Below are 24,292 nucleotides of genomic sequence, written 5' to 3'. Positions count from 1 at the left end.
ACCAGACCTTGGCCGTGCCCAGGAACTGGCGGAGGTGCGTGCCTCAGTCATGGACTCATCCAGACACCACCTCAAGTTGGAGGCCCCCATGGAGCGGGTCAAGCTGGAGGAGGTGGCAGCTGTCGGCAAATGGCAAGGAGGAAGGCAATGAGGAGGGGAGACTGGCCAAGGAGAGACCCCAGTGCCATAATATGCCATCAGTGCGTGTGGGATCTTCCACACCCGCAGGACTGCCCTGCGAAGGGCACATCTATGGGAGGTGCGTGAAAGTGGATCACTTCGCACGGGTGTGCATCGCCCCGACACCCGCCATCATGGCGGGGGAATGGGGTGGGGTGAATGAGTCAAAGGGGAGAAAGAACCGCAGAGTGGCTGCGGGCCAATTGGCGGAAGACCAAAGGAGAAAGCAATATGATGTGGGAGAGGAGGAAGATGAAGAAGATGTATTCTTCTTTTCCTGCAGCAGCGCCACTGGCCAGTTCGATCCTGGAATTTTCTGAGTTGGAAGAGCCCGCTGTCGGGCCCCGTGGTATGCGGACTGGAACACACCTGTTTGTTTGTAGTGTTGAAAGTTCAAGGTATTGAGTAGTTAGTAGGTGGTGCTCGGACTGGAATGCACCTTGTGTTTGCAGTGATGATGTAGGATCACAATGGGTGCGTGGACTAGAATGCACCAAATCAGACCCAGGATTGGGTCACGGTTTTGCATTGGGGTGTGATTGTTGTTGGTTATAATAAAAGGAGGGATGTTATGTGTGGGGGGTCTAGTGTTTGCTATGAGAGAGCATCATGACATCGTCATGACGCCTCTCTAATAACAGGGGCTCTGCTGGCACGCCCAAGGCAGTGCAGCAGAGCCCCAGGAAGCGGCAACGCGTGTCTGTGTCCGTTATTGTTGGCTCCTTGCCTGGGTGCCCCCAGTACCGCGGCTTCCATTGCCGGGTCACTCCCCAGCATTGTGGTGTGTGCTCCGGTGATACGGACGTGCCAGGGTGATCCCTGCCAATCAAGAGCTGTGTGACCGTAGCATTGGCGTGCCTGTCGGATGCCCCGACACCAGCTGTGTCCTGCCCCGGTGACCGGAGGCGGGCCACCACAGTGGTGTATACTTCAATTCCATGGCAAGACTGGAGGTGAGCATTATGCTTCAACTTCTTATTTATTACTCCTCAGCAGTTTCAACAAAACACAAGAAAACTCTGAAAAGTATCTACATCTCACTTTTCTTTTCTTGAAACTACAACTCCCAAGGTCTCTGTAGTCCATTCCTGCACAGCCCAGCTATGACACCTTCCTGTTCCTGGGCTTCCCATCTTCTTTTACTGCTCTTCAGCAGATGAGTACCATTTTAACACCTCTCTGTATGATGGGTAGGTTTGATTTGATTGGACCTGTCGGGTAATGGTTATAGATAGAATGTTACATATGAATAATGGTGATGATGTCTGATATAGTTAGAGAGTATGTAGGAGTAGTTGCGTGTATGACTACAGTATTTCAGAGGCTGACTGAATAGAACCTCATTGCGAGGAACAGCATTGCAATATTGCGCTCTATTAAGGAGTGAGGAACTTTATTATGATCGGAGCGTTTCGGGTCGCAGAGCGAAGCCTTGTCAGTGAGCGGCGTAGGGCTCCCGCCGAGGCGGGCCGCCCCGTGCACGCCAGGGGCTCAGCCCAGCCTCGCGGTGGAGAGCAGCCGCGCTCCCACCCACCTTCGCGAGGGCGGAGCCAGGCGCGCGCGAAGCGCTCCGGCCTCCTCATTCGGGTTTAGACCCAGAAGCACAAGGCACAGATGTATTTCTCCAGCAGTGGGTAGGAGATCTGTACTATGCGTTCCCTCCCTTCGTTATGCTGAGCAGGACCCTAGCCAAGTGTCGGAGGGAGAAGGCAGAATTGATCTTAGTAGAACCACTGTGGAAATCACAGGTATGGTTCCCGACTCTAATGGAGATGACGGCAGACATTCTGCGGGTTCTTCCGGAAGGAGAGCGACTGCTCACAGACCCAGTTGGGTCGTGTCAACTTCCGAGAGTGAGAAGGACTCACCCACTCGTAGCGTGCAGAATATCAGGAGACGCTGGGCACTGCCAGGCATTTGGTCGCAGGCTGCAGAGCTTATCGCAGAATCCTGGGCTCCATCTACTAGGAGGAGCTACAACGCGGCTTGGGCCAAGTGGTCGAGCTGGTATAGAAGGAGACAATTTCATCCTATTTCAGCACCTATATTAGCTATATTGAATATTTTAGCACAGCTGTTGCAAGACGGGAGAGCGTTTCATACCATAGGGGTGTATAGATCAATGATTTTGGCAGGACACCTACCAGTTAAAGGGGTTCCAGCAGGGGAACACCCGGCGGTAGCAAGGCTCATCAAGGGTGCAAAGTATAAAGTGCCTCTGGAGCTGAGATATAACAAAGTATGGGACGTGACAGTAGTACTGCACCTGTTGGAAAGTTGTACAAAACTGCAATTATCTGTGGATAAGTGCACACCCTCCAATCATTAATAATACAATTCGTGCGTGAAGACGCCACACAATCCCTTCCAAAAAACCACCCTACTTAAAGGGTGTATATTCTAGACAAGAGGCAGTTTGTATGTTAAAATTCATTTATTTTATTCATCAATCAAACATCATAATGGAAAAACATTTACAAAAAATCAAATGAAAGACATTGACATCACATATATTAAAAACCAATTTTAGAAACACACATATCACACCAACCAATGATCACATCTCACAATCATTTCTCACATACTCTTTCATCCCCATTCATACAAACAACCATTCGTACTTCTGCAAAAACCACAATTTTACTGATTCTGTTCTGTAATCAGAACCCCCATCTGTCTGGGCTCATTCCCTGTCTACTGAAAGTGCATTGTTGACAGTATTTTGAGAATCAAAAAAAGGGTAAATGTTCCAAAATAGTTACTTTTGAACATGTAATTACCATTTTTTTTTAAAAAAGAAACAATAATTTTTGCAGTAATGCAAGTTGGTGTGAATTGAATGTTGTCCGATGTTCAATGTGTAATTTATTCCAATTTACAGAGTCCCATGCTTCTGTAGGTCAAATGTGTTACTGAGGAAGCCACTTGCACAAAGGAAGAGGAAAGAGAAGAATGAGAGAGAGAGAGAAAAAAAACTAAATATTTACAATCTTTCTCTACAATATCCTCCATGTTTTTTTAACATGTATCATGGCTTCTATAAACATAACATTCTGCTTTGTCATGTCCATACCCCTCAATACTCTGAGCATGGTCCAATCTGGGTTGTTACACCCATACTTTGGCAAGGGAGGCAGTGTCCTCTCCTTGAAATTCATAAAAGGGTAATGTGATTGAGTCCTGCTGAGCATCAACCTCCCCAAAAGAAACGGCAATACACACAAAATAGAAGACAAAAAACTCTCAGATGAAAAAGCCCCATTCTCACCCCGAGCCACTAATGGACCAAATTCAGTGTGTATAAGTGAAACGTCTCACTCCAACAGTAATCCCTATTAAGATGTGCATTTTCACGTCGTAATAGGTAAGTAATACAATGTTGTCTCACCCATTGTTTTTTGGATGCACTTTGCACAACTGTATCCCAAATTGTGTTGTGCTCCCTTCAAGTGGAATATCTCCAGACAGTTCTGTCGTGGCCACACCAGTAACAAAATTCCTCCTTAATTGGAATGCTGTTTGAATCTATCGACATAAGCATATATACACCCTATAAGGATATTGTGTCTGTGTTGTTGCTGTTGTCATCTATTTTACTGCAAAAGCCACACCATTATATAGCGGTGTGACACAGTGCTCCGCTCTTAGTGCATCTGCATATTTGTTTACCTTGCAGTTGAGTCCTTTTTCTTCCATACAGAGTTTTCTTCAAATGGCCCTGGGTTCGGGCCAGGCAGCTCAGGGGGATGTCGCCATTGATACACGGTCCCTGTGTATTTTACCGGATAGACCCTTGTTGGATATTCTATCCTGTGCGGTGTATGTCCTCAGACACTATAGATAAAAAAAAAGAGGAAACAGGAAGAGAGACCGCATAGCGAGAGGAATTAGAAAAAAGGAAAATTGAATGAGATGAAAAAGAACATATGACTGAGGTTAGATTTCCGATTTGCAGAGCAATGTGAGAAGTCCCACTCCATTGTTTGGAACGAGGGAGACCCAGAGTCCCACCGGCCATGATCCGCCGCAACAGCAGATCTCCCAGGGGCGCAGCAAACCAAAGCGGCTGTCACAGTACACAGTCGGGACTGGGAGAGAACAACCCACAAAGGGAACCAAGGCGTCTCCCAAACGCGCTTGAAGCTCGGATACACCAGCATTGGTATAACAGCATTCATATTAACCCTGAACAATATCGCAGACATCTTACCTCATGTATTCATGCAACGGCCGCGTCTGGTCGGCAGGCGGTCCAACCCCGAACAAAGGAAGGGGGCAGAGCCATCCCCTCACCTGGCCCGCGTGTAAGGGGACAGCTATTCCCACACCCGGGTAGCGGCGGTGAACAACCCAGACATCTGGCTCGGCCCACGTCAAGCCCAGCGCCGCAAAAGGGTGGAAACAATTTTCGGCGACTTTATCGGGAAAAAAAACAGTAGATGGACGTGATTCTCGTCCGTAGCAGGGCCTAGTAAGGGGCGTGGTCTCCTCAACATTCTGCCCCTGTACAAAGGAAGAGGGCAGAGCCTAAAGGCCCGGGCCCGCGGCAGTGATCATCAGCAAACCCCGTGACGAGGGGGGAACGTGGGCACGGACTCCATTAAGACCCGGGCCGCGAAGGGTGAAAGCAACTGGCCTTTTATTAACATTTTAAGGATTCTTCGGCCCAGCTGGTGGGGCGGCCGAAAAAGTGGCGTGGCATCTGGGGGTGCCGAAGCCAATCATCGGGCTCGGCGTTGAGCCAGAAGGACTCGCAGATAGGGGATGGATCCCTGACAGCGCTGCTCAGCACAGAAGGAACACAGCTGTCTGCAAGGTTCCAACAAGAAAGGCCACTAACGCAAAGTGGGGGTGTTAAAGCACATGTTGAACCTTCCTGGTGCTTCTGCGAGCATTACCCTTCCTGTTGGGTGGGCCCTGTTGGGTGGGACCCCCCCCCAAGAAGTGATCGGGCGCCCACCTTAGCCCAAGATTGGTGAGGTCATCAAGGACACGGAAGGAAGCAACCCCTCAAAGAGTGCTCATGCGGTGTCAAAAGACATCCAGAAGGGGGGGGTTAAGCCACTTAAGGCCTGTTGAGTGTGAACACACCCTAAGACTCACCAGCAGTGGCCACAGTCGGCATCCTGCCCAGCATTCATCATGTCAGACGACGAGGGGGCCTGTCGAGGACAGCTCGCACCATTACCTCATTTTGACGTGGAGGGTGCGCCGGCCAGTCTGTGACCCCAGTGGACAGCCCGTGTAGAGAACCTGGAGCTGTACTTTGAGGCGGTGGAAATCAAGGACAAGGCAAAATGCCCAACCCTCCTGTACTGCGCCAGACTGGCCCTTCAGAGGCTATTCAAGACACTATCAGTCATATGCTGCAGCCATTACAGCCCTGAACAAATATTTCCGACCCATGGTAAACAGGGACTATGAACGGTTCAGGATGAGGTGTGCGAGGCAGGAGGAAGGGGAGAGCCCCGATGCATTTCACGGGAAGCTGCACGGCATTGCACTGTCCTGTGACCTGGGAAATTTCGAGGACGAGATCAGGGCGCAGATCATATATGGCTGCAGCTCTTCGAAGCTACGCAGCCAAGTCCTCAGGGACCCAGCGCTGACCCTCGACCAGATACCAGACCTTGGCCGTGCCCAGGAACTGGCGGAGGTGCGTGCCTCAGTCATGGACTCATCCAGACACCACCTCAAGTTGGAGGCCCCCATGGAGCGGGTCAAGCTGGAGGAGGTGGCAGCTGTCGGCAAATGGCAAGGAGGAAGGCAATGAGGAGGGGAGACTGGCCAAGGAGAGACCCCAGTGCCATAATATGCCATCAGTGCGTGTGGGATCTTCCACACCCGCAGGACTGCCCTGCGAAGGGCACATCTATGGGAGGTGCGTGAAAGTGGATCACTTCGCACGGGTGTGCATCGCCCCGACACCCGCCATCATGGCGGGGGAATGGGGTGGGGTGAATGAGTCAAAGGGGAGAAAGAACCGCAGAGTGGCTGCGGGCCAATTGGCGGAAGACCAAAGGAGAAAGCAATATGATGTGGGAGAGGAGGAAGATGAAGAAGATGTATTCTTCTTTTCCTGCAGCAGCGCCACTGGCCAGTTCGATCCTGGAATTTTCTGAGTTGGAAGAGCCCGCTGTCGGGCCCCGTGGTATGCGGACTGGAACACACCTGTTTGTTTGTAGTGTTGAAAGTTCAAGGTATTGAGTAGTTAGTAGGTGGTGCTCGGACTGGAATGCACCTTGTGTTTGCAGTGATGATGTAGGATCACAATGGGTGCGTGGACTAGAATGCACCAAATCAGACCCAGGATTGGGTCACGGTTTTGCATTGGGGTGTGATTGTTGTTGGTTATAATAAAAGGAGGGATGTTATGTGTGGGGGTCTAGTGTTTGCTATGAGAGAGCATCATGACATCGTCATGACGCCTCTCTAATAACAGGGGCTCTGCTGGCACGCCCAAGGCAGTGCAGCAGAGCCCCAGGAAGCGGCAACGCGTGTCTGTGTCCGTTATTGTTGGCTCCTTGCCTGGGTGCCCCCAGTACCGCGGCTTCCATTGCCGGGTCACTCCCCAGCATTGTGGTGTGTGCTCCGGTGATACGGACGTGCCAGGGTGATCCCTGCCAATCAAGAGCTGTGTGACCGTAGCATTGGCGTGCCTGTCGGATGCCCCGACACCAGCTGTGTCCTGCCCCGGTGACCGGAGGCGGGCCACCACAGTGGTGTATACTTCAATTCCATGGCAAGACTGGAGGTGAGCATTATGCTTCAACTTCTTATTTATTACTCCTCAGCAGTTTCAACAAAACACAAGAAAACTCTGAAAAGTATCTACATCTCACTTTTCTTTTCTTGAAACTACAACTCCCAAGGTCTCTGTAGTCCATTCCTGCACAGCCCAGCTATGACACCTTCCTGTTCCTGGGCTTCCCATCTTCTTTTACTGCTCTTCAGCAGATGAGTACCATTTTAACACCTCTCTGTATGATGGGTAGGTTTGATTTGATTGGACCTGTCGGGTAATGGTTATAGATAGAATGTTACATATGAATAATGGTGATGATGTCTGATATAGTTAGAGAGTATGTAGGAGTAGTTGCGTGTATGACTACAGTATTTCAGAGGCTGACTGAATAGAACCTCATTGCGAGGAACAGCATTGCAATATTGCGCTCTATTAAGGAGTGAGGAACTTTATTATGATCGGAGCGTTTCGGGTCGCAGAGCGAAGCCTTGTCAGTGAGCGGCGTAGGGCTCCCGCCGAGGCGGGCCGCCCCGTGCACGCCAGGGGCTCAGCCCAGCCTCGCGGTGGAGAGCAGCCGCGCTCCCACCCACCTTCGCGAGGGCGGAGCCAGGCGCGCGCGAAGCGCTCCGGCCTCCTCATTCGGGTTTAGACCCAGAAGCACAAGGCACAGATGTATTTCTCCAGCAGTGGGTAGGAGATCTGTACTATGCGTTCCCTCCCTTCGTTATGCTGAGCAGGACCCTAGCCAAGTGTCGGAGGGAGAAGGCAGAATTGATCTTAGTAGAACCACTGTGGAAATCACAGGTATGGTTCCCGACTCTAATGGAGATGACGGCAGACATTCTGCGGGTTCTTCCGGAAGGAGAGCGACTGCTCACAGACCCAGTTGGGTCGTGTCAACTTCCGAGAGTGAGAAGGACTCACCCACTCGTAGCGTGCAGAATATCAGGAGACGCTGGGCACTGCCAGGCATTTGGTCGCAGGCTGCAGAGCTTATCGCAGAATCCTGGGCTCCATCTACTAGGAGGAGCTACAACGCGGCTTGGGCCAAGTGGTCGAGCTGGTATAGAAGGAGACAATTTCATCCTATTTCAGCACCTATATTAGCTATATTGAATATTTTAGCACAGCTGTTGCAAGACGGGAGAGCGTTTCATACCATAGGGGTGTATAGATCAATGATTTTGGCAGGACACCTACCAGTTAAAGGGGTTCCAGCAGGGGAACACCCGGCGGTAGCAAGGCTCATCAAGGGTGCAAAGTATAAAGTGCCTCTGGAGCTGAGATATAACAAAGTATGGGACGTGACAGTAGTACTGCACCTGTTGGAAAGTTGTACAAAACTGCAATTATCTGTGGATAAGTGCACACCCTCCAATCATTAATAATACAATTCGTGCGTGAAGACGCCACACAATCCCTTCCAAAAAACCACCCTACTTAAAGGGTGTATATTCTAGACAAGAGGCAGTTTGTATGTTAAAATTCATTTATTTTATTCATCAATCAAACATCATAATGGAAAAACATTTACAAAAAATCAAATGAAAGACATTGACATCACATATATTAAAAACCAATTTTAGAAACACACATATCACACCAACCAATGATCACATCTCACAATCATTTCTCACATACTCTTTCATCCCCATTCATACAAACAACCATTCGTACTTCTGCAAAAACCACAATTTTACTGATTCTGTTCTGTAATCAGAACCCCCATCTGTCTGGGCTCATTCCCTGTCTACTGAAAGTGCATTGTTGACAGTATTTTGAGAATCAAAAAAAGGGTAAATGTTCCAAAATAGTTACTTTTGAACATGTAATTACCATTTTTTTTTAAAAAAGAAACAATAATTTTTGCAGTAATGCAAGTTGGTGTGAATTGAATGTTGTCCGATGTTCAATGTGTAATTTATTCCAATTTACAGAGTCCCATGCTTCTGTAGGTCAAATGTGTTACTGAGGAAGCCACTTGCACAAAGGAAGAGGAAAGAGAAGAATGAGAGAGAGAGAGAAAAAAAACTAAATATTTACAATCTTTCTCTACAATATCCTCCATGTTTTTTTAACATGTATCATGGCTTCTATAAACATAACATTCTGCTTTGTCATGTCCATACCCCTCAATACTCTGAGCATGGTCCAATCTGGGTTGTTACACCCATACTTTGGCAAGGGAGGCAGTGTCCTCTCCTTGAAATTCATAAAAGGGTAATGTGATTGAGTCCTGCTGAGCATCAACCTCCCCAAAAGAAACGGCAATACACACAAAATAGAAGACAAAAAACTCTCAGATGAAAAAGCCCCATTCTCACCCCGAGCCACTAATGGACCAAATTCAGTGTGTATAAGTGAAACGTCTCACTCCAACAGTAATCCCTATTAAGATGTGCATTTTCACGTCGTAATAGGTAAGTAATACAATGTTGTCTCACCCATTGTTTTTTGGATGCACTTTGCACAACTGTATCCCAAATTGTGTTGTGCTCCCTTCAAGTGGAATATCTCCAGACAGTTCTGTCGTGGCCACACCAGTAACAAAATTCCTCCTTAATTGGAATGCTGTTTGAATCTATCGACATAAGCATATATACACCCTATAAGGATATTGTGTCTGTGTTGTTGCTGTTGTCATCTATTTTACTGCAAAAGCCACACCATTATATAGCGGTGTGACACAGTGCTCCGCTCTTAGTGCATCTGCATATTTGTTTACCTTGCAGTTGAGTCCTTTTTCTTCCATACAGAGTTTTCTTCAAATGGCCCTGGGTTCGGGCCAGGCAGCTCAGGGGGATGTCGCCATTGATACACGGTCCCCGTGTGTTTTACCGGATAGACCCTTGTTGGATATTCTATCCTGTGCTGTGTATGTCCTCAGACACTATAGATAAAAAAAGAGGAAACAGGAAGAGAGACCGCATAGCGAGAGGAATTAGAAAAAAGGAAAATTGAATGAGATGAAAAAGAACATATGACTGAGGTTAGATTTCCGATTTGCAGAGCAATGTGAGAAGTCCCACTCCATTGTTTGGAACGAGGGAGACCCAGAGTCCCGCCGGCCATGATCCGCCGCAACAGCAGGTCTCCCAGGGGCGCAGCAAACCAATTGCAAACCAAAGCGGCTGTCACAGTACACAGTCGGGACTGGGAGAGAACAACCCACAAAGGGAACCAAGGCGTCTCCCAAACGCGCTTGAAGCTCGGATACACCCGCATTGGTATAACAGCATTCATATTAACCCCGAACAATATCGCAGACATCTTACCTCATGTATTCACTTGAAACTGCGAACCCGCCGTGCGTTGTGTGTTCCGCTCTATGTCTGCCGGATAGTAATTACAATATCCGGCGTTTGGGCGCCATTTACGCGTATTCGGGCGGCCACACCCACACACGTAGGTCGCGCTTCGAGTTGCAGAGGGTGGGTTCAATACCCACATCAAGACGGCTTTCTGTATTGCGTGTCCCGTAAAAGTGGATTGCAAGGCTGTTGTGCCCTTGCACAAAGACGGGCTCCTCTGCTGGGTCCAACAGGGCACCTGTTTCTTCTGCCAAACACTGTGTGGCAGAATGTTTACAGTAAATTTCCGAAGGGACCGGAATAGCCCCCAACAAGGGTATTAACCTAGAGTTCAAAGCCAGCGGATATAATTATGGTGCCTATACAAAGGAGTCATGCATTGACCCATTGATCTAATATCGACTGAAGAGCATCTCTAATGTAACTAGTTGTAGATACTGCCCCACATGTAGAGACCCCCAAGCAAATATGGCCACAGCCCGTGCACACAGTGTTTGTGTGGCGTACCATATGAGTGCCCATCAGGCTCAGTCATCTAAAAAATGACATCTCTTGATATATCTGACCGAGATGACCAATGTATATGCATCCATTGAACAAACCAAGTATAACTTCTATTACCGTTACAGCAAGAATAACCATTGAATATCATCATTGAGACCAATTTCATGGGTCCTGAGTCTATAGATCAATCTTTGCTCCAGTTTGGTCCGCCTATGTTGCATTGAATATTGACTACTCCCTGGAGCTAATTGATCTATTATTGTCCATTGTATGTCATCCTCCGTGTGGATTTCTGCAGTGTAATGTTGAACCAAAGGTGCAGTCCTGCATTTTATACGGATACGTGACCTATGTTCACTTATCCGAATCAATGCCTTCCTTGTTGTCATGCCTACATATAGCAGGTTGCAAGGGCACCATATGGCATAGATGACATTACTGGATGAGCAATTTGTAAATTGCTGAAGTTGCCAATTAAATGTGCTGTGTTTGAACCTGGTCGTTTTAGAAGTCAAATGACAGACACTACACTTGCCACATGGGTAGTGGCCCATGATTTGTTCTTTACTGTGGCTCGAGGCAGCTCTCAGGCTGTTCTGTGTGAAATTAGTCCCAATGGTTTGCAGTCTAGATTACTAAATGGTCCTGGAGGTTCTTTGACTGTTTGAATGCAAACAAAGGTAACCCACTGGTGCAACCTGTACTCGTCCCAATGCTTCTTGATTAGCTTTTTAATCTGTACTGTTTGTGGTGAAAAAGTTGTGACACATACCAAACGGTCAGTGTCAGTTTTCTTCTCCCTAGGAATCAAAAGATGTTCCCTCGGTGTCCAATGTGCCCATTTTGCCGATCTCCTGATTAGTCTGCGTGGATAGCCCCTCTCCAGGAGTCTAGTTCCCAAAAGGTCTGCGAGTTGTTCATAGTCAGCCAAGTTGGTACAATTCCGTCGAAGCCGAAGGAATTGGCCGTAAAATAGATTATCCTTTTGGGAGTGCGGATGTTGGCTGGAGGAAAGTTGGCCAGCAGATAGGTATCTGTCGCTGAAACAGCTGTCGGGCAAGCTAGCGATGTTATGTTATTATGTTTAGTATCCTGCACGCGAGTGGCAGATGTCAGGGTGCTGGAGATTGACAGGACGTCTTTCGGGCCCAGAAGGAGTGACCTTCTCAGTAGTCCGAAGGACTAAAACAGGCACCACCACAGTGCATTACCCGTATTTCCCGAGTAACTTCAAGTGGTGCGTAGCAAGTGTTAGGTAAGATTTCCACAGAGCTGGTAAATCTTCCTTTCCTGGTTCAACTCCAGAACTTTTTGCTTTTCTAGTGGGATATTTTTCATTAATACCTCAGTGAGTGGGAACCTTTTTCCACACTCACCTCATCTTTAACTCTTTTTATGGGTGTCATTTTGAGGACTCTCCATAGTGTCTTTTTAAAGTTATCATGTCTAACAACTTATTGGCAATAAGTACCTGTTGTTGCTGGGTTGCCCTAAGGGCTCCCGATAACCTTCTTGTGCTAACCTTGAGTGAACTACAGTTCCAAAGGGTAGAAAGGATATTTAGATCCCTTTTACATTTTATTCTGTGAAACCAGCACACCCCACCTTATGTGGAGTGCTGGGGAGATACAATGTATCGCCTTTTACATTAAAACTGTAACAATTCTGTGACAGTGACAAGCTTACCTTTAATGGCTGGTGGCAGTGATACCTTTTACTAATTTGGTGCACATTTACCGCGGGCTGTAATCACAGCTGCAGTAAAGGCACCTAAGGGTGCTCATTTTACCAAAATGGCCCCCGTCTTCTTTTTTCTGCCATTTTAGTGTTTGTCATTTCTTGTCCCTTCCCCTGACATCCAGGGCGGGAAATTCCTTTGAGTTTTGTCTTTGGCGGGAGTCACCTGGACACCCCGCCCAGGCTCCAGTCAGTCTGTAAGCACAGGAAGTGGGGGAGGAGTCCAACACTTCCCCTGTGTTATGTCACACTCGTCAGGCACTGCCTGAGCCAGCTGAGCTAGCCACTTGGTACTGTGATGTCATGCAAGTACCAAGTAGAATGTTGATGTATGAGTGAAAGAAGGCTGTGCTGAGTGTTCTGTTTATGGGAGTTGTCCCTCCCTCCCTGGGTGATGGGTGCCGGTGATCTATCTTATGTCTTTGTAGTATCCTTCCTCCGTGAAGCGTGCGTCTGCACGCGACTATGCTCGAGGAGAAGAATGGAAGCGAGAGATAGAACGAGGCAAAAGGGACAGTTGGAGGGGAAGCGAAGCTGAGAAGACGTATACGACGTTGTCCCTTGTTTGTTTATGTATTCACTTAAATAAGTATAAATAAATATACATATATTTATATTAGATTGCCCTCCTTACTTCAACGGCGACGAGGATGGGATCTCCTTACTTCAATGGCGACGAGGATGGGATCTCCTTACTTCAATGGCGACGAGGATGAAAGAAGACGCATTAGTGGCCGTTGAGAAGGATCTCCGGCCGCACAGCAGGTAGGAACGCGGCTTCCACCCAGGCTGTGCGAGGATCGTGGAGCCTCCGGCGAGTTAATTTATTCACTGCTCCTGGGCCCCGCCCGGCGCACACCGCACTGTGTGCTTTCGGAAGGGGGCGGGCCCCGGCAGTTAAATTCAAGTCCATTCAGTGGGCTGTCAATATTTTCACTGCCCATACACACTGCGTGCCTTTAGAGGAGGCGGGCCTGGCCCCAGCTGTCAATTCCTGGCCATCCACGGCGTGTGTTTATATTTTCACCGCCAATAGACTTTACGTACTCTCAGAGGAGGCGGGCCCATCCTCTTTACTGTTCACTGTCGTGCGCCATCTATGCCTGCTTAAATCCATTACGCAATACTCCTTGCCGAGTAATTGGTAATCCTCATCACTCTCCGTGATCTTCCTCTTCACAGTGGATCTAAAAAAAAAAAACATAAAGACTCGCAGATCCCAGGGCCATAGTTTTCAATACTTACATTAAGTCCTCATTGCTCCTCACACTCTTCCTTTCCACAGTGAGACGGGAGAACATAAAGGATTTCGATTTTTTTTTTACAAAATACAGTTTTAAGCTCCTTCCTCGAACCATCACATACAATCAAAATGGCCATGCAAGGAGTACAACCACCACACATGTTTTTACCAGAAATTGGTGAACCTACACTTCCCTGGAAGCGATGGCTTAAAGCCTTTGAACATTATGCGCATGTAGTTTGTGGGGTAAACTACAGTATAGAGAGGAAGAAGTCCTTACTATTACATTGTTTAGGACCAGCGGGCCAAGAGAAATTTGAGGATCTGCCTGACCTCACAGAAGATGAAACAAGGGACAAGAACATGTATGAAATTGCAATTGCCAAACTCAATAAACACTACGACAAGAAAATGAGCACCATTCTGGAAAGATACAAATTCGGAAAACGAGTTCAAGAAAAAGAAGAATCTGTAGAACAATATGTTACTGCTTTGAGGAAAATGGCCCGGAATTGCAATTTCAACCAACAACTCGATGAAAGGATCAGAGACCAGTTTATGCTTGAGTGTCGGAGCAGCAAGGTCAGAGAGAGGCTTTGGTCTGAAGATGATCCCACACTTGATATGGTACTTAGATTGGCCAAGGAAGTCGAACACACAGAAACATGTGTTTCTACCTTAGAGAATAGAATGAAAGACTTGTCAGTCAAATCGTCGATCAGTCTAGTACAATCAGATCAAGAAGAAGAAATTGGAAGTGTTAGAGGCAACAAAAAAAAGAAAGTGAGATCACAAAGAGACGGAGTAATACCCAACACCAGCAACTTACAGCGGAGATCTTTCGAGAGTAGAGAGGTGTACAATAACCAAGCATATACAAAAAGACCTGGCGGAGTCGAGTCTAGGAGAAGGAATAGACCCGATGTGATGAGGACGTCGACGTCAGGTGCTGAACGTCAAAACAGGAGCATGTTTCCCCAGGATGGTAGAGGAAGGACCAGACAAAGAGGATGTTACCGATGTGGTAGCCCTAGCCACTGGGCTGACAATAAGGAATGCCCTGCTCTTAAGATGATTTGCAGAAGGTGTGGTGGAAAAGGTCACATAGCAAAGTGCTGTAGGACCAACCCAAATGGCGAACAAGAACAATCCTCTAATTGGATTGGAGACGATGATGATGGAGAAGAATGTGTTTTCATGGTCACTGATGAAGACACGCATATAGAAAGCCCCAGGGCTGAAATTCTAGTTAATGGATGTCCAGTCAATATGATGGTGGATTCGGGAGCGAAGTATACGCTGATACCAGAAGAGATGTGGAGGAAATGCGGCCCAGAATATTTACATGAAGTTGACGTAAAACCCAAGGCATACGGTGGAGTCAGAATAGAATTGCTTGGGTGGTTTGTTGCAAACTTAGACTTCAAAGGGAGAAAAGCAAGTGGTCGCATTTACGTATCTAAAAGCGGAGAGTCTGCACTTCTCAGTTGGACACACCAAAAATCACTCAAGGTTCGGTTAGACCCTAATGCTGATGAGATGGTTTACCAAATTGATGGATCACACATGGGTGACATTCGGAAGATAAAGAATGAAATATTTAGAGATGATGTAATAGGATGTTTAAAAGGTTTCTCACATCGGATACTACTAAAAAAAGAATCAAGACCGATAGCCCAAAAGCTCAGAAATATTCCATTGGCTCTTAAGAAAGAAGTCAAAGAGGAACTAACCAAATTAGAAATGCAAGGAGTAATTGAGAAAATTGATGCAGCGGAATGGGTTTCTCCATTGGTCGTTGTGAGGAAAACCACAGGAAAAATAAGAATATGTATCGACATGAGAGAGTTGAATAAATGTGTGATCCCTGACAGACACCCATTACCCAATATACAGGAACTAATATCTACTTTGGGTCCAGCAAAGTTTTTTTTCTACACTAGATCTCACAGCGGCATACCACCAAATCAAATTACATGATGATTCCAAATCCTTGACGGCTTTTATCACGCCAGAGGGACTCTATCAATTTCGCAGGATGCCATTTGGGTTAATATCAGCGGCTTCAGTTTTTCAAAGAATAATGCAGAACATACTTGGTGATATGGAAGGTGTGGTTTTCTTTCAAGACGATGTATTGGTTTTTGCAGATGATCAAGATAAGCATGATATAAGGCTGAACAGAGTGTTGCACAAACTACACCAAGCTGGAATGGTGTTGAGTGAAGCCAAATCGAAAATCAATAGAAAAGAAATTGAATATTTAGGACATGTAATAACTGGTGATGGCATTAGACCCAAGAGAGATCTGGCAGAATCTATACAATCCATGAAGACCCCAGACAACAAAGATCAACTAAGAACTTTTCTTGGAATGGCAGAATATTACGCCAAGTTTATAGAGAATTTCTCAGACCACACTGTCGAAATGAGGAGTTTAATGAAAATGAATAAGAAATTCAGTTGGAACAAGAAGTGTGAAAGAGAATTCCGATTCATAAAAAAGGCGTTAGCCCAAGCCCCAGCACTGCAAAGTTTTGTTAGGGGCAGAAAGACTGTAATTACCACTGATGCAAGTGACGTGGGTCTAGGTGCATCCTTATCGCAATATTATAATGGACAAGAATTAGTAATTGCTTTTGCATCTAGATTACTCAAAGGACCAGAAAAGAATTACGCCACAATTGAGAAAGAGGCTTTGGCAATCAAGTGGGCCATTGAGAAATTCCGGTCCTTTGTTTGGGGCGTACAATTCACCATACACACAGATCATAAACCTTTAGTGCAAATATTCAGTACCAAAGGTCTGGACAGAGTATCCAGCAGAATTAGGAGATGGGTCACAAGACTTCAAGAGTTCAGTTTCAAAGTCATGTACATTCCAGGTTCAAAGAACATTACGGCAGATTGTTTGTCCCGTTTGACCAATCTTGATGATATTGAAGAAGATTTTGGAGATAGTGAAGCCGTGTGTGAAATATCAAGCCAAGCAGTATCCAAGGAGGATTGGAACGATGGCATGACGAAGGATATTACGCTATTAGAAGTTGTGAAGATGGTGAAAGAAGGGGGATGGAAGAAGAATAAAGTACTTTCTCCAGAAATAAAGGCCTTTTGGGATGTACGTGAAGAATTATATTTGCAAAGTGATTGCCTCATGAAAGGAGACAAATTGGTACCCCCCACCAACTTAAGAGAAAAGATTATAACGATGGCTCACGAAGGACATCAGGGAATTGTAAAGACTAAAAGAAGAATCAGAAGCACATATTGGTGGCCCGGTTGTGATAGACTGATCGAAGACCGAGTTAGAAAATGTATCCTTTGCTCTAAGAGCGATAAAGTGTGCAAGGGTGCAGAATATCCAATGGTTTTGAGAGAGGTTCCTGAAAGTCCATGGAGCGAATTAGCTATGGATGTGATTGGTCCCGTATGGAGTGATGGGTGTGCTACGTATTGTCTAGTTATAATTGACATGTTAACCAGATGGGTTGAAGTTGAATTTTTATCTAAAGTTACCACAAGTGATGTTATAAGATTCATGGAAGAAGTGTGTGAGAGAGAGGGATATCCCAAAACAGTCCTCACAGATAATGGCTCACAATTTAAATCTGAGCAAATGGAGACGTATTTCAAAAGTAAAGCCATTCACCATAAGTTGTGCGCCATTTACCATCCACAAACCAATGGCATTGTGGAGAGGTTTAACAGAGTGATAAAAGATGCTATAAAACTGGCATGGGCCAATGGGAAGGAATGGAAGGTAGCAGTCAAAGAGACTCTATTGGCCCACAGATTCACTCCTCACAGCTCCACTGGAGTCACACCGTTTGAACTCAACAGGGGCAGGAAAGCCAATACAAATATGTCTCCAGGGTGGATGAATGATATTGTGAGTAGTGAGAATAAAATAGAAATTGCAAAGGAAAATATTAGACATAGACAAAGTGACAACAAAAAAATGCATGATAAAAAACGCTTTGGGAAATTACCTGAATTTCAGGTGGGTGATTGGGTGAGGATAAAACTACCTGAGAATTTGAGAAGAGATGGTTGCAAATGGTCCAAGCCTGTGAGAGTGGCAGAGGTTTATTCCCATGCTATTAGAACCCAGGATGATAGAGTATGGAACAATGAAAGGGTAATGGATATAAGTGGTCAAAGATGGAGAAGTCAGTATGATGCTTTGGGAAATTTGGATAGTGAGAGAAGTAGAGTTGGTACTAATGTTGACGATGTAGATAGGAATGTGCGAGGTGAGGGTGAAGTGTTGAACAGAAAATCAAAGAGGGTTTCTTCCTTGGCAACAGATTCAGATGAGTATCAAGACTGGAGTTACAGGTTCAGATCCAGGTCGGGAAGAGAATCCAGACCACCAAGATATCTCTGTGACTATGTGGGATGATGAAACGATGCTAAAGAGTCCTTCCATATAAAGAAGGGAGATGTGTAGTATCCTTCCTCCGTGAAGCGTGCGTCTGCACGCGACTATGCTCGAGGAGAAGAATGGAAGCGAGAGATAGAACGAGGCAAAAGGGACAGTTGGAGGGGAAGCGAAGCTGAGAAGACGTATACGACGTTGTCCCTTGTTTGTTTATGTATTCACTTAAATAAGTATAAATAAATATACATATATTTATATTAGATTGCCCTCCTTACTTCAATGGCGACGAGGATGGGATCTCCTTACTTCAGTCTTATACCTTATGTCTTTATGTCCTGTAACATGTAACTGAAGAACTGGAAGTAAACTTACTTATAAGCAACCTAACTCAAGTATGGACATTGCTTTACTACAATGGCAACAAGGATCTCTGGAAGAAGAACCCTGGTGAAAGGGAAGCTGGAAGGGAAGGCGACTGCAGAAACCTGCTGCGGGGGGTGCAGGAACCAACAGGACCAAGGAGAGAAGAAGATATCACCGCCCCCAAATAAGCATACCCATCACCCAGGGCGGACAAGGGAGGAGAGGGAGGAGAGCAGGAGGACCATAGCGAGGACCATAGCAGATTGGATCAGCAGCCCATGGGTTCTTGGGAGTGCTGGGTCCTGGGAGTGCTGGCCCTTTGGTTATAAGGAACTTGAGAAGGGCGTCCCGAATCTATTGATTAACCAGTAGCCCATGGTTTGTGGGAGTGCTGTGTTCCAGGCGCCTCTAGAGCACGTACTGGTTAAGGGAGTTTGGTCAAGTGGGTCAATACTGAAGCAGCCCACTTAATTTCAAATGTTAAGGAATCCTGAGACTATGAATAGATTGCACGTTTGTGATTGCAAACCGCAGCAGCCTCAGAAATGGACTGGGAATGATTCAAAGGGCCGTGTATGCGACGGGAGTGTTTGCGCAACATGGGCAGGACTGAAAACATTTCCAAATTTGCTTTCACAACCGGCCATAGAAATGCTGGCGTGGTTCTTAAATGCATTTTTGTGTAAGATGACTCTATAACAGAGGTGCTGCCTGAGTGACCATTAGTCCAGTAGTGAGCGCAGCAGTACCTTTCTGTTCTGTGCCATTTTCAATTGTGATGATGCCACATTGGAACTGTGAGAGTCAGCGAAGCTTCGGAATTCTGTGTTTCAGTGTCCGAGTGAGGAGCTTCTGACAGTTGGAGCGCTGAAGGGTGATATTAGAATAGAGGACCTTGATGCCGTCGTGCGACGTGAAGACGTCATGTTGTGGGTTTCGGAAGTGCAAGCGGGTTATGGAATCCCTTTGAATGCTCGAGTAATGGATCTCTTCAAGGGGACACACTATGACGTCGCCGCGTGCCAGTATCCGGAAGAGAAGGCACTAGTCAACGGAGCCGCTCTGCCTGTTAGGATGTTCAAGGCAGTGGCGGCCGTGGCAAAGAATGCTTCTCTGCCTCTTTTGAGTGCGACCGCGGCAGAATGCTTCTCCGCTTTTGTTGATGTGGCGGCCAACGTGGCGAAGTACTGAGGAAAGCATCCTTGCTGATGAGGTCGGGTGCAGGTAACGCCGCTCCGCCTCACTACCGAGACGCAAAGCAGCGGTCAACGTGTTGGTAATCGTTGCACAATGCTATTCGTATGAGACTTTATAATGCATAAATGCATGTTGAGATGGAGTTCATTTCGTTTTGCATTTAGGATTTAAGTTGAGAACTTAATTAATGCAATGTTGGTTGTTGTTGTAATGGTAATTCCACTGAGTATTAGTGTGGGCTTTGGTGAAAACTGTTGTATGATAAATGCTGGTCTGGTGAGAGTGTGCATGGGATGGGTTAAGTCACTGCAGTTAGAATTTAACCATTTCTTTAACATTTGCAGGTTTATGGACATTTTACACAGTTTACTGAAAGGTGCATAATTAAATGCAATGTGATACGGTGTGGAGCTCTTTGTGTGTGAATGGGCTAGTGTAACCTATTGAGGATTTTTAGGTTCAAAGTGTTTTATAGACTTTTGGACTTTTAGGCATTTAGAATTAATGCAGCACATGGACGAGCAAAAGAACTATATAGGTAATATTTTGCATTTAGGATTAATGCAAAACATGGACAAGCAAAAGAACTATGTAGGAAATGTTTTTGTTAAATCATCAATTCTAAAGAAATGTCCATTTGTGGTACATACATTGTACATAAGGTTGACTGTGAATATGTAAACCTGATGGATATGTATCTGGTTATGAATGATGTGAGCTTAGTTCATGTTCAAATGACTTCGAGTCATTATTCTGATGGGTAGGTTAGGAGTTAGGACAGTTAGGATTTCTGTCCAGCTGCATTGAGATGGGGTAGCGCTTTTGTTTAAATATGTGTATTGAGGTAGCGCCTCATTAAGGTGTTGTATTGAGATGGAGGTAGCGCTTTTACTTAAATTGACTGTATTGAGGTAGCGCCTCATTTAGGTGTCAATTGGTTGGCAATGGACACTTGTTTTAATGGGGGTTGCACCCTTTCAGGTGCAGGAGTGAGTGAGTTGAGAAGTACACTAAGGTGAGTGGGAGTTGTGGTCGGGTGATTTTAGGAAGAACTTAGGAACGGTAGTAGAGCACCGTTAGAAGAAGTAAACTCTCATCTGAAATGGACAGGTGGTTTTGTTGGATGAAAGTGTGTTAGTGGTTATCTTAGAATTAGCTGTTGTACTGGTTGGGGAAGCCCTCTGGTGGAAACATTGGCTAAACGGAAATATGATGTCCAAGATGGAGAGTTGTCTTGTAGTTGTTTTCTTTTTGTATTATATGTAAATCCAGGCCAAGGTACCCCAAGGTCAGGATTCTGGGACCTGTTAGTGCTGCCATTGAGTTGAGCGTTTAGTCCAACCCCATTGTTTTGTTGGTGGTCTTGGAGATGCCTGGCTAGTATCTTCGAGTTGTTGCAGGATCTGTTTACCTTGGTGTGGTTGAGTTGGGCTCTTTTGGCCTAGTCCTTTTGATGTATTTGTTTGTATATTCGTGATGTAGGCACAGTTTGGTGATATTTCAGTAGTGGTTAGCGGTTTTATGAATTCTCTCAATAGGTATGGTGATTCTGTTGTTTTCTTGGATGTCTAGTATTGCGCCAGGATCACAAGCCATGCTTCAGGGTGGCAGCCTGGAGGCTCGCCTGTGGCAGGGGTGGGCGGAAGGATATATGTTATGTTAGCGAGTGTTTGGTTTGTAGGGTAGCTTTAGCCTGGTGTATAGGCTGGCATGTGTCTAGGGTGAGAGTCTAGAGATTGTCCGTGGCAGGGATAGACAGAAGGTGATTTGTGTTGGTATTGAGGGTGACCTGGATATGTAGGTGAAGTTTGGAATTGCATAGCTGTGGGATTTCTTGTGAAGCTGTATGGTGGATGGTGATGTGACTTGCCTATATGTAAAGTGCTTATTGTTTGTGTAGACGTTTCGGTAAGGAGGGAGATGTGTTATGTCACACTCTTCAGGCACTGCCTGAGCCACCTGAGCTAGCCACTTGGTACTGTGATGTCATGCAAGTACCAAGTGGAATGTTGATGTATGAGTGAGAGGAGGCTGTGCTGAGTGTTCTGTTTATGGTAGTGGTCCCTCCCTCCCTGGGTGATGGGTGCCGGTGATCTATCTTATGTCTCATACCTTATGTCTTTATGTCCTGTAACATGTAACTGAAGAACTGGAAGTAAACTTACTTATAAGCAACCTAACTCAAGTTTGGACATTGCTTTACTACACCCCTCCTTTGTTTTACGCCTTCCTTCAACTGGGACAAATCCCAGTGGGGGGCTGGCTGTGCTGATTGGACAGCCAGACGCCCCTTTCTTGTCAAATGCAGGGAGAGAATGCAGAGGTTGTGCTGTAGTTCCTGATAAATACTGGAAACCTGGAAGCTGAAGTCATGTCGACCACTGGAACAGAAAAGCGAAGAGGATGACGAAGGAAAAGCGGCGGGAATGATTTCCAGCGACCGGAGAACCTGCTGTGTAACCGGAGCCTGCTGCAGCCCTTCCTTCCAATCGACCTGGGGTCTCCGAAAACGACGACCCAAACCCAGAGCCTGGCGAGACCCACTGGACTCAAGACGACCTGCATTTTGAGCCATCCCACGGGTTGCTGCAACCTTGCTTTCTGTCATGATCCCTGCTTCCAAGGGGTCAGGACTTGCCCCACGACCTTGGAAGCAGGCCCATGACTCTGATCCCAGGAACCAGCCAGTCCCTATAGGGACCCTCTGGACCTTGTCCTGGCGCGAGTGGCGCCAGTCTCATGATGGTGACTGGTCCCGGCACAGGAAGCGCCGGGCTCATATTAGATAAGAGTGCTTGGTGGACCTACCTGTAGCAGACCATGCTGCTTACTTACCAGCTAACTGGTCTCCTGATCCTTCTCTGCCTGGAACTACTTTTTCTGTCTGGGTGGAGCAGGAGCCACTCCCTGGAAGCAGAACACAGGAACTCTTCTAGAAATCTGGAACTCTTTTCTTACCTGGGTGGGGCCGTGAAAGGAGACGCCTAAGCACTACAGAAGGCTATTTAAACCACACCCGATTGGTTTCACGTGCTTCGCGTTATTCTGCATCTGCAGCAGGACGCTCACCGTGTCAGCTCCAGGAAACCTCCAGCTCCAGATCCTGTGAACACGAAATAACCTGCTGGAATCCAATCTTCAGTCTTCTTCAGTCTTCTGCAGCTCCTGCAAAACAAAGGCACAGGTTAGGCTAAAGTAAAGGCAGCAAATCTACTTACCTAATCCAACGGCAGCATCCAAGGCGCCTTTTTCTGCCTTTCTCTTCCGGCATCCGACATCTGCAAAGAGAAAGAACATCGGTCAGTAATATTCAACTACAAGTTCTGCTTACCTGTGTTACGCCTGTTCCAACTCAGCTCGCGCTGCATTCCAGCACCTGCAAGGCAAGATACATCGGTTAGTAACGCTTAGTTACAAGACTGCTTACCCGTCGCTTTCAATCTGTTCGCGCTGCACATCAGCACCTGCAAAGACAAAAGAGACATTACGGAGCATTCTCCAGCGCTAGTGCAGTCTTTCTACTTACGTGCCATTAGAAGGATAATCTTCATCGTCACAGCATCTGAAAAAGGAAAGACATAGACTTTACAGACTTAAGACTTTTGAAGGAGAAGAGAACAATGCAAAAGGAACTTTAATACTTACAAGGCACGCTCGTGCATTAACGGCGTCTTCGCTCTCAGCAAATCCTCTGCTATCAAGAGGCAGAGCTCGCATCCAGTGAAGCAACTGGATCCAGCGCTCCTGCACAAGACGCAGGATGGAGAGCCCGGCATTTACCTATAAGGTAAGCGCAATATCAACCCAGTTCCACGGGGAAAGAAAGGGCGAGAGGGGCTAGGAACTTTCCGAATCTTCCAAACACTAATACCTTGGTTTACCCTTGCAGACATCTCACTCTTCAGCTTAAACTGTCGGTGGGAAGGGGGCCCAGTCCGGGAGCAAAACGAACCCTGCGCCTAACACTGAAGACAGTATCCTCGCCAGATCAAGACCGGCGCCTCCGGGGGAACCAGGTGAGCGTTACAGAACGCGAAGCCTTACCACAAAATTCCCGCCCAGGCGCAATGGAAACCTCAGACAAAGACCAGTTGGCCCAATTACTCGGGGAGTTGAGGGCGGAAGTACACGCTGCACGTCAGGAAACAAATGCCCTAAGGAGGGAGTTAGTGGTCTCCAAAGAGCGAACAGACGATTTGGCTAGACAATTGCTGCAAGCCCAAGCAGGACAAATTCCTCTACCAACCCCAAGTGGGGGCCACGCTCCTCCAGCTTCCTCGAACCCAGTACAAATCAATCTACCAGGAAATATACCTTTGGCTCCGCCCGAACGCTTTTCAGGTGATTCAAAAAGGTTTGCTGTGTTCTTCAATCAATGTCGCTTGCACTTTTTGTGCAGACCCGCCGCTTTTCCAACGGACCAGGCTAAAGTGGCCTTCGTGCTCTCTTATCTCAGTGGCAGTGCCGCAGATTGGTCTGTTCCTTTAGTGTCTCAAGATGACCCCATTCTCCATAACTTCCAGGACTTCCAAGCCAGTATGGAGAAACTGTTCGCAAGGCACTATCAGGGACAGGCCTTGGACAATGAACTTCTTTCGCTACGACAGGGCAATCAAGATCTTCTGACT

General features: G+C 46.7%; 3 long non-coding RNA genes across 3 annotated transcripts in view; 1 reads left to right on the top strand and 2 right to left on the bottom strand.

Annotated features, from left to right (window-relative positions):
* LOC138568517 (uncharacterized) overlaps positions 1 to 24,292 on the top strand; it is a 282,465-nt gene that overhangs the window by 111,536 nt on the left and 146,637 nt on the right. The window lies entirely within an intron of this gene.
* LOC138492645 (uncharacterized) lies at positions 2,979 to 4,008 on the bottom strand. The gene is made up of 3 exons (XR_011276262.1): positions 3,850 to 4,008; positions 3,569 to 3,705; positions 2,979 to 3,104 (listed from the first exon to the last, which is right to left on the bottom strand). It is a non-coding gene; the product is annotated as an uncharacterized lncRNA (long non-coding RNA).
* LOC138492173 (uncharacterized) lies at positions 8,780 to 10,262 on the bottom strand. Its single transcript, XR_011276201.1, has 4 exons — positions 10,201 to 10,262; positions 9,651 to 9,815; positions 9,370 to 9,506; positions 8,780 to 8,905 (listed from the first exon to the last, which is right to left on the bottom strand). It is a non-coding gene; the product is annotated as an uncharacterized lncRNA (long non-coding RNA).

This window comes from Ambystoma mexicanum, chromosome 1p (genome assembly GCF_040938575.1).
Source record: "Ambystoma mexicanum isolate Mex_15411 chromosome 1p, UKY_AmexF1_1, whole genome shotgun sequence".
Taxonomy (NCBI): Eukaryota; Metazoa; Chordata; class Amphibia; order Caudata; family Ambystomatidae; genus Ambystoma; species Ambystoma mexicanum.
The sequence above is the reverse complement of the archived record's forward strand: the minus strand, read 5'-3'. Positions and strand labels throughout refer to the sequence as shown.